At 51.0% G+C, this 15,921-nt stretch overlaps 1 protein-coding gene across 1 annotated transcript in view; it reads left to right on the top strand.

The window, feature by feature from the left end:
- KHDRBS3 (KH RNA binding domain containing, signal transduction associated 3) overlaps positions 1–8,023 on the top strand; it is a 186,791-nt gene extending 178,768 nt beyond the window's left edge. The window contains exons 10-11 of the transcript XR_006782360.2: positions 876–934; positions 7,759–8,023. The gene's annotated coding sequence lies outside the window, so the exon portion shown is untranslated. The remainder of the gene's footprint in view (positions 1–875; positions 935–7,758) is intronic.
- The last annotated feature ends 7,898 nt before the right edge of the window (positions 8,024–15,921 follow it).

Below are 15,921 nucleotides of genomic sequence, written 5' to 3'. Positions count from 1 at the left end.
AATAGTTGTAAACAGGGAAAGAGTTCATTTAACAACGCTTGTCATAAAAGGGTCACACTAAACATTGTACAACTGACTTAAAAAATGGTATAAAATTAAATGTACCATTCTATACTCACCGTAGATTTAAATGCTGTTTAAAGAGTCCACATGGTGTTAAGCTGCGTGAGTAGCACGTTAAAACGACGCAAAACCAAATCTTGTTTAAAAACTGGTTTTAAAATAACTACTGATTTTCTGAAAAAGATGTGATCAGTTTTCATCTTGTTGAGCGTTTTTTCACTAGTGCAACTTTGGATTTTTTATGAGAATTTTGGTACCTTAATGAACACCTCGCTCCATGCTGGAAGCAATAAGCACAAAGCTTTTAAAGACATTCTGACTTGACTAATTGAGGTCGCACTCGCCAAGGCTGAGGATGTGTAACCCTTAAACGGTCTTCATTGTCAAAGGTAAATAAATCAAATAAGATTTTAATCTCACTTAATTTATCTTAATATAACTAATAAAACCAGGGAGATTACAACTTAGCAAGTTTCATTATCCATTTTAGAGAGGTTTTAAGATCACCTAAATTCTCATTTTAAAAAGTTTAATTTGTTTCAGTAATCTAAAAAGCCTTAGTTCAGTCAGTTTAATTGGGGCCAATTATTCCCTATTAAACAAATGTAAAACCTCATAACTAGTTGTTTGTAATACATTCTTTGGTTAGTAATTGAGGGCACTTCTTAAAACTGACAAATATTTCATAAAGTTATTCTTTAATCATTTGGCTTAAGTTTTTTGTTTTTAATTATAGATTATGTAAAATGTTTAATTTTTGTTTCTTAAGAGATTTCCTTCTCTTTGAGTAAAAAGGTCTTTTCTTTTGTTAGGAAATGTCAGCCATCTTGGGACGTCAGAGGAACTGGTTGTGCCCGAGGAGCAAACAAAGGTAAGTGCCTTTTGTTCCAATTATTGTGATGTGTTACGGGAGTTGAAGACAATTTCATGCTTATCTAAAGTCACACGGAAAATATCCCCTGCTGGTTCCTATCACCAGCACTAGTGATGACGGCACATTAGCTCCTCCAGTCAGAGGAGCAGCTCCCTGAGTGTAAAGGAGTCAGACCCGGCTGCCTTGTTGGGGCCGCAGAGGGCAGAAGCGCAGGTCCTCACAGCACTTAGTCCCTGCACTGCTTTCTGCAACAAAAACAGAAGCCCAGTCAATAACATGGAAAAAATGTCCAAACTACTAAGGGAAAAAGAGCAGTTTATCAAGCCTAATGTATAATATGACCCCAATTTTATTTTTTAAAAACTGTGTGTACTCTCTGTATACCTACAGGTAAAAAATTATCCTGGTATGCTGCAGATTTTTGATGGTAATTATCTTAGGCTTGTGAAAGTATGATTCTGTGTGTGCACTCTTCTGTCCTTTCTGAATTTTGCAAAGCAAATTACTACTATTCTAAGACAAGTACTATAATGTGTGTTTTATAAAATTATTTCATAATTTTTTTTAATAAATTTAGGGATCTGTCAAGGAAACGTATCATTAGTTTGGTCTCAGGGTATTCTTGTTTTTTCCTAAACCATCAGAAACACTACTTAGGCCCTGACATTCCAGAGAGTCTTGCTTTTTAAAAGTAGTTGTATCTGGCCTCTGCCCCTGACTGTGTACCTTTGGGCATCAGCACGAGGACAGAATGATTCTTAGCTTGTGTAGTTGTTACTGAGAATTGAGTGAGCTAATCTTGTGAGTGTTTTCTAACCTGAAAAGTGATACAGTAAATGTGAAGTTTAATTGTCAAGTTGAATACCCATATTTAATATGTATGGGAAGTAGCTGAGCTTTTTTCGCCTCCAATAGCCAAAATTAACCTGAAATAATTAACTGACTATTAGGAAGAAAATCGTTCTCTTTATTCTCATGGACAAAAATAAGATTTTCGGTTTTGAGGGGTTTTATTTGGGGGGGAGCTTTTCTTGCACAGAAAGAGAATAGGACACATCACGCATTTTTTCAATGGTGTTACACTGAAATTTTTCACTGTTCTCCTCCTTGTTAAGTAATTTTGGAGGGGGGATTAGCATATTGAATAATAACGTAGGTTTCTTAAGTGAGAGATTATAGATAGGTCCCTAGAGGGTAAACCCCCAGATGGTCTTCAGAGCTAGTTTGTAGGAATTATTATTCAATTTTTATGTTTATTTTCATTTTTTAAAGAACCCGTAGCTCCATTGGACTATAAAAAGGGATTGTGAGCCAGAAAGGTCAGGAACCACCAGGAGTACTATTGGACAAGGATCCTCCTGTTTGGCTTCCAGGGGCTTCCCATTTTCGGCCCATGGTCCGCCAAGTTGTACTGCTTCCCGTTTCAACATGATGGGAAGACGTGTAGACAAGCAGTCTTCTCCTGCCCCTCAGAGCACATTTCATGGTTCCCAGAGCTTTCCCCCAACCTTCGTCTACCCTCTGGGGGTTAGCTTCTTTTCTCCTTTTACAATACGTACTGAGCACGAGTCCTGTACCAGACACGGCGGAGGCACCGGAACGCGGAGATCTTTAGGACGTGGGCCCTACTTAGAGTGCAGTAACTCAGGACGGGATGGAAGCGTCCTCGGCCTGCTCCTTCACCCACAGAAACCGTGCCAGCTCCTCAGGCCCAGTGCCCTCCCTGAAGTAGCATGCGTAGTTTACACTTACTCCCGTCAGTGACTTGGGTCGGTTACAAGTTGCCATTATGACCAAGCATGAGCTCATCACTCTCAATAAATGATTACATTGAGTCCTCACAACTGCAAGAAGGTAAGTGTGGTCTCCATTTTACAAAGGAGGACACTTCAGCTTCAAAATGTCGAAATCATTTAGGTAGCAAACTCTCACCCTGCAACTGGCAGAGCGAGCCATCCGCTTGAATCCAGAGTGTTGGCTGTAAGCCGAGCTCTGGACAAGTGCTGACTCCCCCATCGGATGACAGGCTCTTTGGGAGCAGGGGCTAATCTTCATATTGCCTGTATCCCTGAAAGTGACCCCGGCAACACTGAGCATTATCAGCACGTTGCGATTGTTAAGTACTCCCTTCTCTGATCCACGCCTGCACCACATTCCTTCCTGGAGAGATTCTTTGGCAGTATTTAGGTTCTGAATCGTCTTATATTCAAGATATTCCAGCTTGAGTCAGTATCCGTTTCCATTCAGATACGTTGACTTAATGTCTGCTGTGCTGCAGACACTGGAAATCCAGAGCCGATGACACAGTCCTGTCCTTGAAGACGCACCAGCCTGCTGGGGAGACGGGCAAGGCAGGAGCAGTAAGACAGGTGCAGGTCCATGGAAGAGAGACCTGTCTGCCAGGCGGGTGGTTGGAGGTGGGACAGGTGCCAGCAGGGGCACGAACACCAATAGGAGACAACCTAAGCACATAGGGGAAGGTATGCCGGGACACCTTCGTATCCCAGCTCTGTCATTTACCCCCTTGATAACCTTGATGAAGTTACTTAACCTCCCTGGACTGCAGTCAAGATGGCAGTTCCCCACCCGTAAAATGGCACAGTAAGGCTAGCTACCTCAGTATTGCTGTATAAGGATTAGAAACATGTCCGGCACTAATGTAGGTGTCTGCTCTTGTTTGCTGCTTAATGTAAATACATGGAATTATAAGAAAGTACGATTATCTAGGAGACGTCGGTTATATTAGGTAATCCGAGAAAGCCACAGATGATGCTGTCTGGGAGGCACATAATGAAGGCTCTCGCAGGTTCTGCTAAGAAACTAAGACACAATGACCCCATTTTCCATTGGAACACCCTCCTCACCTCTCAGCTTGCCCTACTCCATCCGCCTAGGCAGAGAAAGTGCCTTGTCAGTCCCCGCTCCAACAAGAACTTTGTATGAACCTCTGTTTGCACTATCGATCCGATATCCAGACACAGAGTGTCTTAAAAAATAGGGCCCTAACCTTTTATCCTCTCAGTCTCCTCTCAGCACAGTAAGTGTTCGGCAAGTCAATGAATATGAGAGTGACATTGTCAGTGGATCAATAGGATTCCTAACAGACAGTGTTAGGGGTGGTTAGGAATAGTTAGAAGAGACGAAAAAAAAAAAACCAACAAAAACAAAAACCCCACTCATGTCAACAGGATTACAGTTCAGAAGGTCTAGCTCCATTGGTTTAACTCAAAATTAGACAGTGGTTCTGGTCACTGTGTACAGAGAAATGAATCCCAGAGTCCAAAACTAATAATCTGGAGAAAAAAATAAAAATGTAATCAAAAATCTAATTAACCAAAATAGAAGCCACTTTATAGGGTTTAGGTAATTAATATAAATAATAAAGTTTGTTCCTTTATGCAAAGAAGATCTATTTACATTGATAATTCAGTGTCTTGGACAGATAGAAAGGAAAAAAAAACTATGATTATACTGAAAGTAACAAAATCTACTCTGTCTTGATTCTGTGTCCATCTTTCAGAAAGGCTGTAGAACATTTTCGGATCTGAATTGCATCCTCCTCTTATCTAATGGAAAATCCCATCCAGTTGAAGTTGACTCTCCATGGGGTTCGATGTCAGTGATTAGCACCTAGCGCTGAAATTGTTTCAGACCTTAGTGGGATGAGCCCCTCGGTGGCCCCTGTGTCGTGCAGGGTAGAGCTCAGGCTCTGGGCTCTGCACACAAGCCCTACGTGATGTTGGTCCTGCCTCGCGGCTGCTTCAGCCTGGCTACTAACCACCCCTCCCGCTGCTTTCCCGTCCGGTCGTCCTCTGCCTGAAATCACGTTCCCTTACCCCTCTCAGCCAGCTCTTGGCACAGCTAGTCCTCGTGGTCTGTCCAGCTTCGAAGTGACCCGTGAGGCTTCCCTTGTCCCGGAAGCCTTCCTTGGTGCTCTGTGTCCACGTCGGGCCTGGGTGTCGAATCCCTGCTGAGAACCCTTGGAGCTGCCCGAATTTTGCAGAAACAGTGTCCCTCCACGGACTGTTCACGCTCCTTTCCACCCACCCCCACCAGCGTAGAAACATCTCTAGGGTATGTCCCGTGTCCCCGGAAGGGGTCCGAGAACGAGCAGTCGAATATGGGAGTGAATAAAATGAAGGAGGTGTCTTGGTGTCTCCATAGTAGAGGAAAGTGGATTAGGACGTCCTTGGCCTTACCACATGGAGTTAGAGTCATCCTTGAATTTGGAGAGAATTTGACAGGTTTTTAAATGGGGTCATTCGGATGTAGGTAGAGATACCTAAAAGTCTCATTTGACCACCACTGCTGGCACAATCTGGGCCTTACTCCTGTCTCTGTGTCTGCGGCCTAAGACAGTTCCTCATACCTGACAGGCCCGAAAATGGGGAGACAGAAGAAATGCGCAGACGCCGTGGAAAGAGAGCAGGGCTGGAGGCATTATCCCCAAGCTAGATCTCTGCTGTACTCGACGTGTCTTTCTCACCAGCTGCAAGACGAAGTTCTTTAAACACGGAACCATGTCTTTCTTGACTCGGAACCATGTCTTACTTGACTGGTCCACCCAGAGGCCAGCGTCGTGCCTGGCACACAGTGGGGGCTGACGAGGTGTTCAGTGTGGAGGAAGTGAGGAGTGAGGGAGTCAATGAGCCAAAGACCCTGTAACTTTTAAAATCCCAGCCCTGAGCACTTTGCACTATTAGTTTGGTTTCTCAGTGGAAATGAGATGGTTACTTCTGCAACCGTTGGCTTGTTTAGTGGAAGGAAATGGGAAGCTGGAAAGCCAAAATATGTCCTGTATTTAATAGGTAGTCCATGTGCTTGGTACAAAATCCAGAACTCCATGGAATATATGATGAAAAGCTGGTCTTCATTCCCACCCCTGCCTCAGACCCCCAAGCAGCTGTTTGCATTGGGTTTTTTGTATATTTTTGTGGAGATACTTATGCAGAGGCAAAGCACATGTTTCTTTTCTAATTATTACTCTTTTACATATGAAACAGTGCACTGTTTTCTAGCCCCGTTGTTTCACTTTAGAGTACCTCTTAGAGTTCATTTTCTACCATTTTATACTTGAAGCTACCTTTTTCTTTTTATTGGCTAAATAGTAGTTACTTAATTTATAATTTAAGCACGTATGACGGACATGCAGTTCACGTCCAGCATTTTATACTCATTCATGAGAGCGCTAGAAAGCACAGCCTTCCATCCCTGTCATTGTATACGTTTGTATACATCTAAGAATACGTTTCTGAGGTAGGGTCATTGAGCCTTGCCGTTTTTTGTGAATATTACCATATTGTTCCCTCGATGTGCTTTCCTGAGGACACTTGAACGCGAGGTGCCACGAGCACTCCATACCGTCAGTGGTTAGCGCCTGTGCCACCCAGAACACTCTGCTCCAAGTGGGTGCCCGGCCCGGCGGTTGGCACGGGGTGGGTCGGTCCTGGTGCGGATGAGTGAGGCATGGGGGGGGGCGCCGGACCCCGTCACAGCAGCTCCTGGGGCGTGTCTCGGGACAGGGACAGCTGACAGATGCAGGTCCCGGAGCCCTTCCTCAGACTGCTCCCCTAACCCCCGAGCCTGAGCGGATGTGCTCCGGGGGGCCCGTGGTGGTGCTTCACAGGTCCTTGCCCACCTTTTCCTGTGCTCTAGTCTCCCAGATCCTGCCAGTTCTTTGAGATCTTCCCTCTCTTCTTTTGCCAAAAGAACCCTTTATTCTGTTCACTCTGAGAGTACCGGCTGCTGGCACTCGATTGGCAAACACCTGATTGGGAGCTGCCAGCCAGCATCCCTCGGGGTCAGGAATGAGTCCATCACGTCGTGCGCACTGACAGTCATCAAGCTGTTCTGAAAGTGCTCATTGATTAAACAGTACCCCAATTAATAGATTTACTACAGTCGACGTTTACCTTTTACTGTATTAGCCTTTCAATTCAGGTTGCATCGGTGGGTCCTAGCCCCCAGACACGGCAGGTGGCTCCGTGTAGCCCCCTGTCTCTGGCCGCGAGCCACGATCAGAGGCTACGTGAGGGCAGAGGTGGTGCAGCCAGAGGGAAAGGGGTGAACTCTGGGTGGGGGATGGGGAGGAAAAGGCTTCACGGAGAATGGCAGGTGTTGGCAGGCCAATGCAGGTGGGCGAGGCGGGTGCTGACCAGGGCAGGAAGCTGCACCGCGTCGGGAACGTGAGCAGGTGCCCAAGCTGGGAGAGGAACGGGGGATGCTGGGGAGCTAGGAAGGGCTAGGTCGTAGGGCGCCGTGAACAAGCAGTGTGGTGTGGACGGGTCCTCTAGGGCCGGGCGTGTGTGACCAGAGCTGTGAGGAGTAAGCATGGTGACGGCCACTTCTCCATTGTGATTGGGTTGGCTTTTCTTCCCACTTGATCACCACTGCGGTTTTGAAATAACAGTTGTATTCTGTGTAGCACATGAAAATATATTCCTTGGTGTTAGTTAATAAAAACTTGTAAATGTATCTGAAAGTTGGGTCTACCCGTAGGGACCTGTGTCACATTTTGATATTAGTGGTTCCATGTCAAACAAGGCATTGCCGTTCTGAAATCAGACCCGTAAAGGTTGTAGTGGAGAATATTTTGATCCTCCTCATACTAATTCACCATTCACCTGCCTTACTGAACACAAATATTTTATGTTCTTAAGTTTCTATAATTCTGTTTTGCCTTGTTTTCCATGAATATCCTTATTTCTATGAAGTTTCTGCTTGCTTCCTTCCTCTGCCTAAATCCCGCCATCCCCAACAGAACATACATAATTATTAGTTTCTTGATGTATACAAATATATTTCATTTTCCTCTCTTTCAGGGGCTTCCCTTCAAATTATGGACTGCTTATGAATCGTCAACTCACCAACGTGCCTAGTCAGTAAATGAATTCACTTGGGAGCTTGAAAATCATCTGAATTTTGTTTCACAATTTTATGTCCTGTGAAATGTTTTATAAAATGGTATGCTTTTTAATTTGGAAAGCCTGTTTAAAAAAAGGAAAGAAAATCAATCTTATTTTGTGGTCTCCTAACAACAACAAACAAATGATTTGTGTGTTACTTAATAAAGGCTGCCCGTTTCAAGCTCCTGCACTTTACTATAAACCTAGAAAAACAAAGTCTTATTTCAGCAAGCTCTAAATTTTGCACACTGGAGAACCATCTAGGGCTGCAACTCACTGCAAGAAGTCCAGATTCTATACCTAGTCCACATTTGAAAATGGTTTATCCGTCTCAGTTATGGACCAATAAATGGGGACGTGTTCTGCAAAAAGTATTCTGTCACGTAAAAGGTTAATTATAAAGGCTTCTGCAGGAAGCAGAGTGGTACTGCCAGAAAAGCTGATTTTCATGCCTCTCTGTAATTTGTTATGGAACATAAAGGTCATCATCCCTGTGGACAGTATTATTCTGTTCGTTCTCTTTTCTTCGTTTACTGGTGCATTGTGATTTTAATTCAATATGCCCCAGGAGAACGTTTTATTCCTTCTGCTAGAAGCACACACAACATGTTGCCTAGTCTTGGAATTTCAGGAACGGTCTTGTGCATTGTTAAATTGCGAGTCTCTTACCTCAAAGACACATTTCCTCCAAGGCATTCGCTTTGACGGTGTACCGTGTGGGGAGCATTGTGTTAACCACAGAATAACTTCGAATAAGCTAGCTTTTCCTTATCCTCTCATGATGCATCCGGAAAACATTCTCCGCTCCTGCGGGCCTGCCTTTGCGTTTGTCAGATGCGCAGTTGCGCAGCTCAAAAGTGCAGGGCCGGCCGGCCCGTGTCGGAGAGGGCGCGGCAGACGCCGCGGGCGGCGGGTGAGCGCCACGGCCCTGGGGCTGTGAGCGCACACGCACACTCGGGAGGGCGGTGCACAGTGACGATCGGCTCCAGGGACCCTTTTGTGTGAAATTCACTGAAGCACCGGAACTTTAGAATATAAGCCGGATTGTTATAAATGGAAAAAATTTGAGCTCCCTCGTTGCTTGCAGCCTTTCTACCCACCAAGTCAGGGACACTAGTCATAACCTACAAATAGAATCCCAGGGACTCGAACGCTCCAACTCTTCTCCCGTCTGTCCCCTTCTCCTCGCTCCCCTTTGGCCTCTTACTGCGCTGCCTCCGTTACTTAATTCATTAAACGCACACTTGTCAAGAATCTCTTCTACGCTGGGCACTGCCCTACACGTTAGATTGGGCAGAGAACAAATCAGGGAGCCCGTCCTGGAGGAGCTTACTTTCCACGGGAGGGCACAGGCCATGAGCCACACGCCCAGAGAAGGCCTGGTGGTGGTTGTGCTGTCGAGGAACTTGAGAGCATCGCCACGGGAGGGGGCGGTTAGAGTTTAATCTGGCAGAGGACTAACAAGGTAACAGGGTAGCAGGGACCTGGAAAAGGAGGCAAATGTGCCACATCAAGACCCCAGCAGGTGCAAGGATGCCGGTGTTGAAGTGATGGAACGAGCAAGGGGCAAGGGAGACTACGGTGAAATCGGGGGGGGGAGGATGGAGCGTGTAGGGCCACCTCTGAGCTTTACTTCAATGGGAGCTTTGTGGGGGAGGCATTTGAGCAGAAGAGCGACATGGCCAATGTGTATTCTAACAGTCACTTCAGCAGCCCCGTTGAGAATAGGTTGACCTGGGGCCGGGTGGAGATGCCCCCAGAGGCCACTGCAGTGAGGGGAAGAGGGTATATGCTAGCCCGGCCCCGGGGCAGCCATGCAGACTTTGAGCACCGGCCAAGCTCCAGACGTGCCTGGAAAGTAGAGCCGCGAAGCCTGTCCGTAGGCAGGAAGGTAGCACTGGACACCGCAGAGAATTCGACGTAGAGCCACCGAAAAAATAAATCCCCTCCCTGTGACCGGAAGACATAGAAGGAACAGGGAACATGTTAGGGACTGACGGTGAGGACAGACACACAGAGGACTTTGACCGTGGTTGACTTCACAGAGTGAGACAGTTTGCAGATTCTAGAGTATCGTCAGCTCCATCAAGGAGCTTCTGGAAGGAGTTGCTGGAGAGGCCGTGTGGTTGAGATGAGGGAGGTGGGAGGGCGGGGAGAGAGATGAGGGGGAGGCTGGGCACCAGCAGCACAGGGCGCCCCGGGAGCAGGGTGGGAAGTGGGGGGCCAGCTGGGGCTCTGCAGGCGCAGGTCTCCTTGCTCTGGGGGGTCTGAACCCTGGGACAGACTTCCTATCTTTTTCCCAGCTCGGCCCAGGGCCCAACCCGGCCAGGGCTCTTTGGGCGTCCCCATGGATCACACCTCGGGGTTGGGGGAAGGCCTAACAGCGAGTCGCTCAGCACAGAAGCACAACTGAACAAGGGAAGCCTTTAGATGTGAAATCTGACTTGACGTTTCTGCAGCTGAGTTCCTTTCGGTCCGTCTCAGACAGCTGGGGTCCGGCGACGTCTTCTCTCCTGTTCCCAGCAGCTTTCCAGGCACGGCAAGCCAGAATAACCATTCTAGCGTTTGATTGTAAAGGATCCCAGGGACTTCCCGTGGTCTTAAAAATAATAGCTGGTGGCTTTTTCAACACACTGAAATTAGATCCTGAAGCTAGCTTTTCAAAGTGACACCTTCACGGAGTTGTCCACATTATGGCTCCCTCCACGCCAAAACATCTCTTTCTGGTAAACCTGAGGCTCTGCAGAGAGACCTGGGCCAGGTGCTGTTGCATTGACCGATTGGAAGCTCTGAGAAAAAGGTGCTTTTGTGTGAGGCTGACAGCCCCTCCTCCATGTCCCTGCTCAGTAGTGACTCCTAGGGTTTGCATTCACCGCAGACCCTTCGATGAACCCCGAGCTCTGATCTCTTTCCCGATGATGTCCTGTGTCCCACCCGACTGCCTGGACACACACCGAAACGTACACGTCGGCACTTCGCACACAGCCTGCCCCACGCGGCTCCTTTTCATTGCTCTGCCCTTGACCCGAGACGCCCTTCCTCCAAAGCGTCCCTCGTTCGGGCTTGTGGCGAGAACAGTGCTTCCCTGTGCGGCCCGTGGAGTCGGAGTGGTACTAACCAGAGCGGACACCCTGGCGTCTTGGTCACCAGTTCCTGCAGAACACACCAGCCCGACGGTAGAGGTGTAAAAGAGCAAACGTGTACGAGGCCCTGTGTTTTCTGAGGGTCGGGAGTCTGGGCCACATTCTGGCTCAGTTTCTCACGGGATTGCAAAGTGTCCGCTGGCTGCGGGAGCCTCTCGCAGAGCCGCTCACGGGCAGTTGGCCTGAGCTCCCCATGGGCCTCACCACGTGGGCCTCTCCACAGGCTGCCTCCGGGTCCTCACAACAGGGCAGCTGGATTCCCCAGAGCAAAGGGTCCAAGGGGGAGGCCACGAGAGGGAGCACCCAAGACGAAGCCACAGGCTTTTACACCCGAATCCCAGAAGCAACAGCATCACTTCCCCCACGGGCTACCGGGCAAACACCAGCCCTGCTACAGCACCAGGTGACCCCACACACCGGGGGGGGGGGCACCAGGAGGCGGGGATCTCGGGGCCCCCCGGAAGCCAGCTACCCTCCCACCCTGGGCAAGTTACTTTTCGTCTGTGTGCCTTAGGTCCTTACCTACAAAATGGGGAAGGTAGCGCCTCCCTCCAAGGGGTTGTCAGAGTGAGGCCCGGCACCTTCTAAGCACTTGATATATGCTAGCTGTTGACTATCATGGAAACACCCCATCGAGCGTGCACACACACACACACACGCACGCACACGTACGCACTTTCAATGGCATCTGCCACCCTCCCTATTCTGCTGGTGTGAAAACCCTCAGCCATCACATCCATGTCCCCTCCTAGGACAGTGACCTCCTGGGGTTCGCCCTCCCCCACATCACCCACGCTCCGCCCACAAGCAGACGCCCAGTGAAACGCCTGCCAGGTGAAGGATGAGCCTCAGCAGCCCCTTCCCTCCCGCCGGCCAGTGGAGCCTCGAATCTGCCAGCCACCACGTGCTCTGTACTTGGTGTGCGGGGCTCAGCCTTTGCCGCCCTGCCAGCCCTCACTCATGGCCTTCCCCTTCACCCCTGCAGCCCCTCAGGGGGCTTTGGCCTCCGTTTCCCTGCTCATCCTCCATCACCCACCTGCAATGGTTCCAGACCTCTCCTCTTGGCTCTCTTCTGTCCCGGGACCCCACCCTGGACCTGCTTGCTGGGCCCTGCCTCCAACCATCGACCCCACTGGAAGCGAGAGGCTGAGCGAGTAGCTCTTCTGCCCATTTCTTCCAGATCGGGCCACCTGGGTTTCAGGCAGGGTGCCGTGTTCCCCGGCTGTCTCGGGTAGCCCCTGATGTCCTCTCACCAGATTGGTCCTCCAGAGCCAGGCCTGTGTTTTCAGCCTCCTCTCCTTCCCCATCAGCCGAGTGATGCGGAAGACCTGTTTCTGAGTCTTGGTGCTTTCGTCCGTAAAATGGACATTCTTCAGGATGGCCCTGGAAGGTTGTTGCAAGACTCTCAGAAGCTTGGGGTTGGTGAAGATAGAGCTGGGCCACGGGCGGGACGGAAGGGAAGTGTAACTGCAGCTGGCTTACTCACCGGTCCAGCGCGGGCTGAGCACCTGCGGTCTGGCCGCAGTATTGGGCCCCGGAGCTCTAGCGAGGGAGGCTGTGCTCGCCCCCGAGTAGCTCACGGGCTGAGTGAGGAGAGAAGGTGGCAGGAGGGTCTTGCACACATTTTGTAAAAACCAGAACCCACAGTTCAGATCGCTAGGCTCATGCGGTGTTTCTGGTGGACGAAATGCAGGACGATGTCCCCAAACAAAGCACTGTGACATGCTAACTCTTTCTCCCGAAGCCCTGCCCCTGGGGCAGCAGCCTGAGCTGCGGGAGGTCGATGCCAACACCCAAAGAGAAGGCATCGCGCAGCACAGCAGTGCAGACAGAGGGAACTGGATCTGCTTCCCATTTGCGGCAGGAGATTCATGATTTCCCAAATGCCAGATGATCACCGAGGCAAGATCCACTCTCCACAAGAGCGAAGCCGAAGGCCAGCGAAGCCGGGGCAGCGGAGTCCAAAACCACATCTAGCCCCTGCGGCCACAGTGCTGTCTGCGAAGCATCTGTGGGGGGGGGGGGGGGTTAAATCCAGAAAATTCCAGGAGTGAGGGGCAGTATAGTCCTCTCGCCTGAACCCTCTAGATTGGGAGGAATCCAGTGCTCCTCACGGGCCCCCATAAGCTATTTTCATGGTGAAAAACACATGTTGCATTAATCACGCCGAAGACCCCACAGGCTTGACTGAGGGCAGCCGTTCCTTCCAGGACTTAATGTCTCCATCTTAAGCCAAATAGTGCAAATGTATGACAGAATATTTATTTCCCTCGGACCTTTTTTCCTGCAAATCCGTAATACTGAATAATTGAGGTCAAACTGTGGATACTCTAGAGAAATTTTTCTTTTCATTACACAATATTAAATGCGATGCCTGTCCCTCTGCTTCTGCCCAGCCAACCAGCTTCCCTTGGCTGCCACAGTCCTTCGGCTGATTTTCACCCGTTACCAACCAGCTCTCCACAAACACCTGAAAAGCCCGGCTTTTCCTAATAAAGCAGATGATCCGCAGAGTCAGCCCGCGGGCCGTACGGCCCCCCCGTCCACCAGGCACGGAGCCTTGGGCGGCACAAGCCCTGGGGCAGCCCCGGGCCCCCTCCCCGGTCAGCTCGCCCCCAGCCTGCTGGGTGCTCAGAACGATGCGGCCTGCTTCGCATTTGGCCTCCACGGCCCCACGGGAGGCATCTTCCCGACTCAGGTTGTGTGGCCTGAGGGAGTCAAGTCAGCCAGAGAAAGTGGCAGCTCGGGCCTCTGCCTGGACCATACTCCGATGGTGACTTGAGCCACTCAGCCCCACGCACGCCTTCCTTGTGCCTGTGTCCTGGGTCCCAGGCAGCTCAGGATGCGGGAAGGGAGCCATCCGCGTCGCTGCTCCCCGGGGTGCCTGCCCTCCCCTCGTTGCCCGCCCCATGGCCCCAAGCCCGGAAGCCTGTCAGGGGCACCTGGCTACAGCAGCCCCTGGGGGGAAGAAAGGAGGGGCCCCGCCACACTGGCTCCAGATCAGGGACAGGAGAGATACTGCCACCAAAGAGCCACATCTGACCCTCCCCCCCACCCTGGCCACCCAGCACCCCACCTCCCCCACATCCGGCCACTCAGGCACCCAGGGGCTGTCTGCCAGGCGGGCAGGTTCCCATCCCTGCCCCTGCTTTACGGCTGTCCTGCCCAGCGCTTCTGTGGAGGCAGGACCTCCTGGGGCTGGGACCCCCTTTGCCCTTGACAATCAGCGCCTACGGCTTTCTACATGGCTTCATTCTCAGGAGGTGCCAGAGACGATCCCCCAGCAGAGAGGGCCGGCCTCTCCATCCACTGCTGAAGGGTTCCACCAGGCCCCTGGCAGGAGCTCATAGCACACTTGGCTGGGGGGCGGGGCGGGGGGTGAATCTAGAACAGAGAGGCTTGTCATGGAGAGTTTGGACCCCTGAAGGGGCGGCAGCCAGAATGTAGAGTCAGAGACCAGCCACTGCCCAATGTCCTCGTCGGTAAGGCCTAGATATGCAGTGGGATGTTTCCAGAACTCAGTAGGTCCTCAGAACCTGGGAAGGAGGGGAAGAGGCTGGGAGGAGGAAGAGCTGTGGAGGGAGGACTCAGCATACTTCTGATCCCACACGGGCTGTGCTGGGTGCACGGAACACGTGTGCGTTGGGGATGGCCATCCCACCCAGAGCTGTCCTCCCTGTAAGGGCCAAAGCCTCGGCTACCAGAAGGGAGAAAGCCTAGTGCCCGTGAACCCAGAAGTGTCGGAGGGGGTGCTCAGAGCTCAGCTTGGGAGCAACCTGGGGCCATGCTGCCCGGGGACTGGCTCTCCAGGAAAGGGACCCCACCCTTCCTGGCGTCTCTTCAAGATGCCAGGGCGCATGGCAGTTGTCTCCACAGATGATGCCCCGGTGGACATGACGTAGTGTGTGCGGTGTGAGGGAGACTCCCTCCAAGACCCACCCGCCACCCCTCTCAGCTCTACTGCCCCCTGGCTTCCTGATTTGGGGACAGTCCCCTACCCTCTGCGACGCGGCTTCCCCAGCTGACAAACCAGAGTGATGGCCCCAGCCTCACAGGGTTGGTAGAGAGAATCAAAGCGAAACCTGGCTGCAGCTGGCCCAGGTCCCCAGCCATGGGCGGGTGGGACAAGAAGGAGGGGGGGCAGGGCAGGGAAGCAGAAAGGGGGACAGAGAAGGAAAACAGAAGCTGTCCCAGCTCTCCCAGGACAAGCGCAGACACTTGTCTGCTCATAATGACTTTCTACTTTTAGATGGCGGTGCTCTCTGTGACCTGCTTTGTAAATAGATGCTCGACAGTACAGATTGGACATGGACGGTGGGGGGGGTGCCGGCAGGTGCAGCAGGGCCCAGCTCCCTCCGTCTCCAAGATGAATACCCGCCTGCAGTGAAGAGCTGTGAGAACATCAAAGAGGGGATTCCCAAGCGGCACCCCAAACTTTGTCCCCCTTCTCTGGGGCCATTTCAAGAGCACTGGAGCCATTTCGAGGCCATCACTGGACAACAGTTGTTCGCCGAGTTTTATTAGAAAGGCAGTAAGTACAGCCAAAAAGGCCGGGAGGAAGGGTCAGCTGGTCTCAGCGGAAGCGAGAAGAGGCAAGGAAACGCTTCTCTGCTGGAGAACTTTATCAGGAACTCTTCCAAGCCCCTGACTTTAGCCCAGGGAGACCTGGAGAGACCGTCTAGCCACAGAGCTCAGACAGGGTACGTCTGGGTGGGTAGGCCGCGGCGTCCGTGGTGATTTGTTAGCAGTCGCTAACGTGCACGTCCAAGACCACTTCGGTGACCCCAGAGCGCGTGGCCAATGCTCGGGCTTCGGAGCGGGGCTGGCCTGCCTGGGATGTCCTGGCTCCACGGACAAGCAGGGGGGCTTGGGGTGACGTAGGCAACCTCTCCCTTCTGACTTTCTGACAGATTTCTGAGGTTGCTTAAGAGAAGCC

Source organism: Ursus americanus, chromosome 9, assembly GCF_024610735.1.
Source record: "Ursus americanus isolate L20-20 chromosome 9, mUrsAme1.1.p, whole genome shotgun sequence".
Taxonomy (NCBI): Eukaryota; Metazoa; Chordata; class Mammalia; order Carnivora; family Ursidae; genus Ursus; species Ursus americanus.
This window is presented reverse-complemented; position numbering and strand designations above follow the sequence as displayed.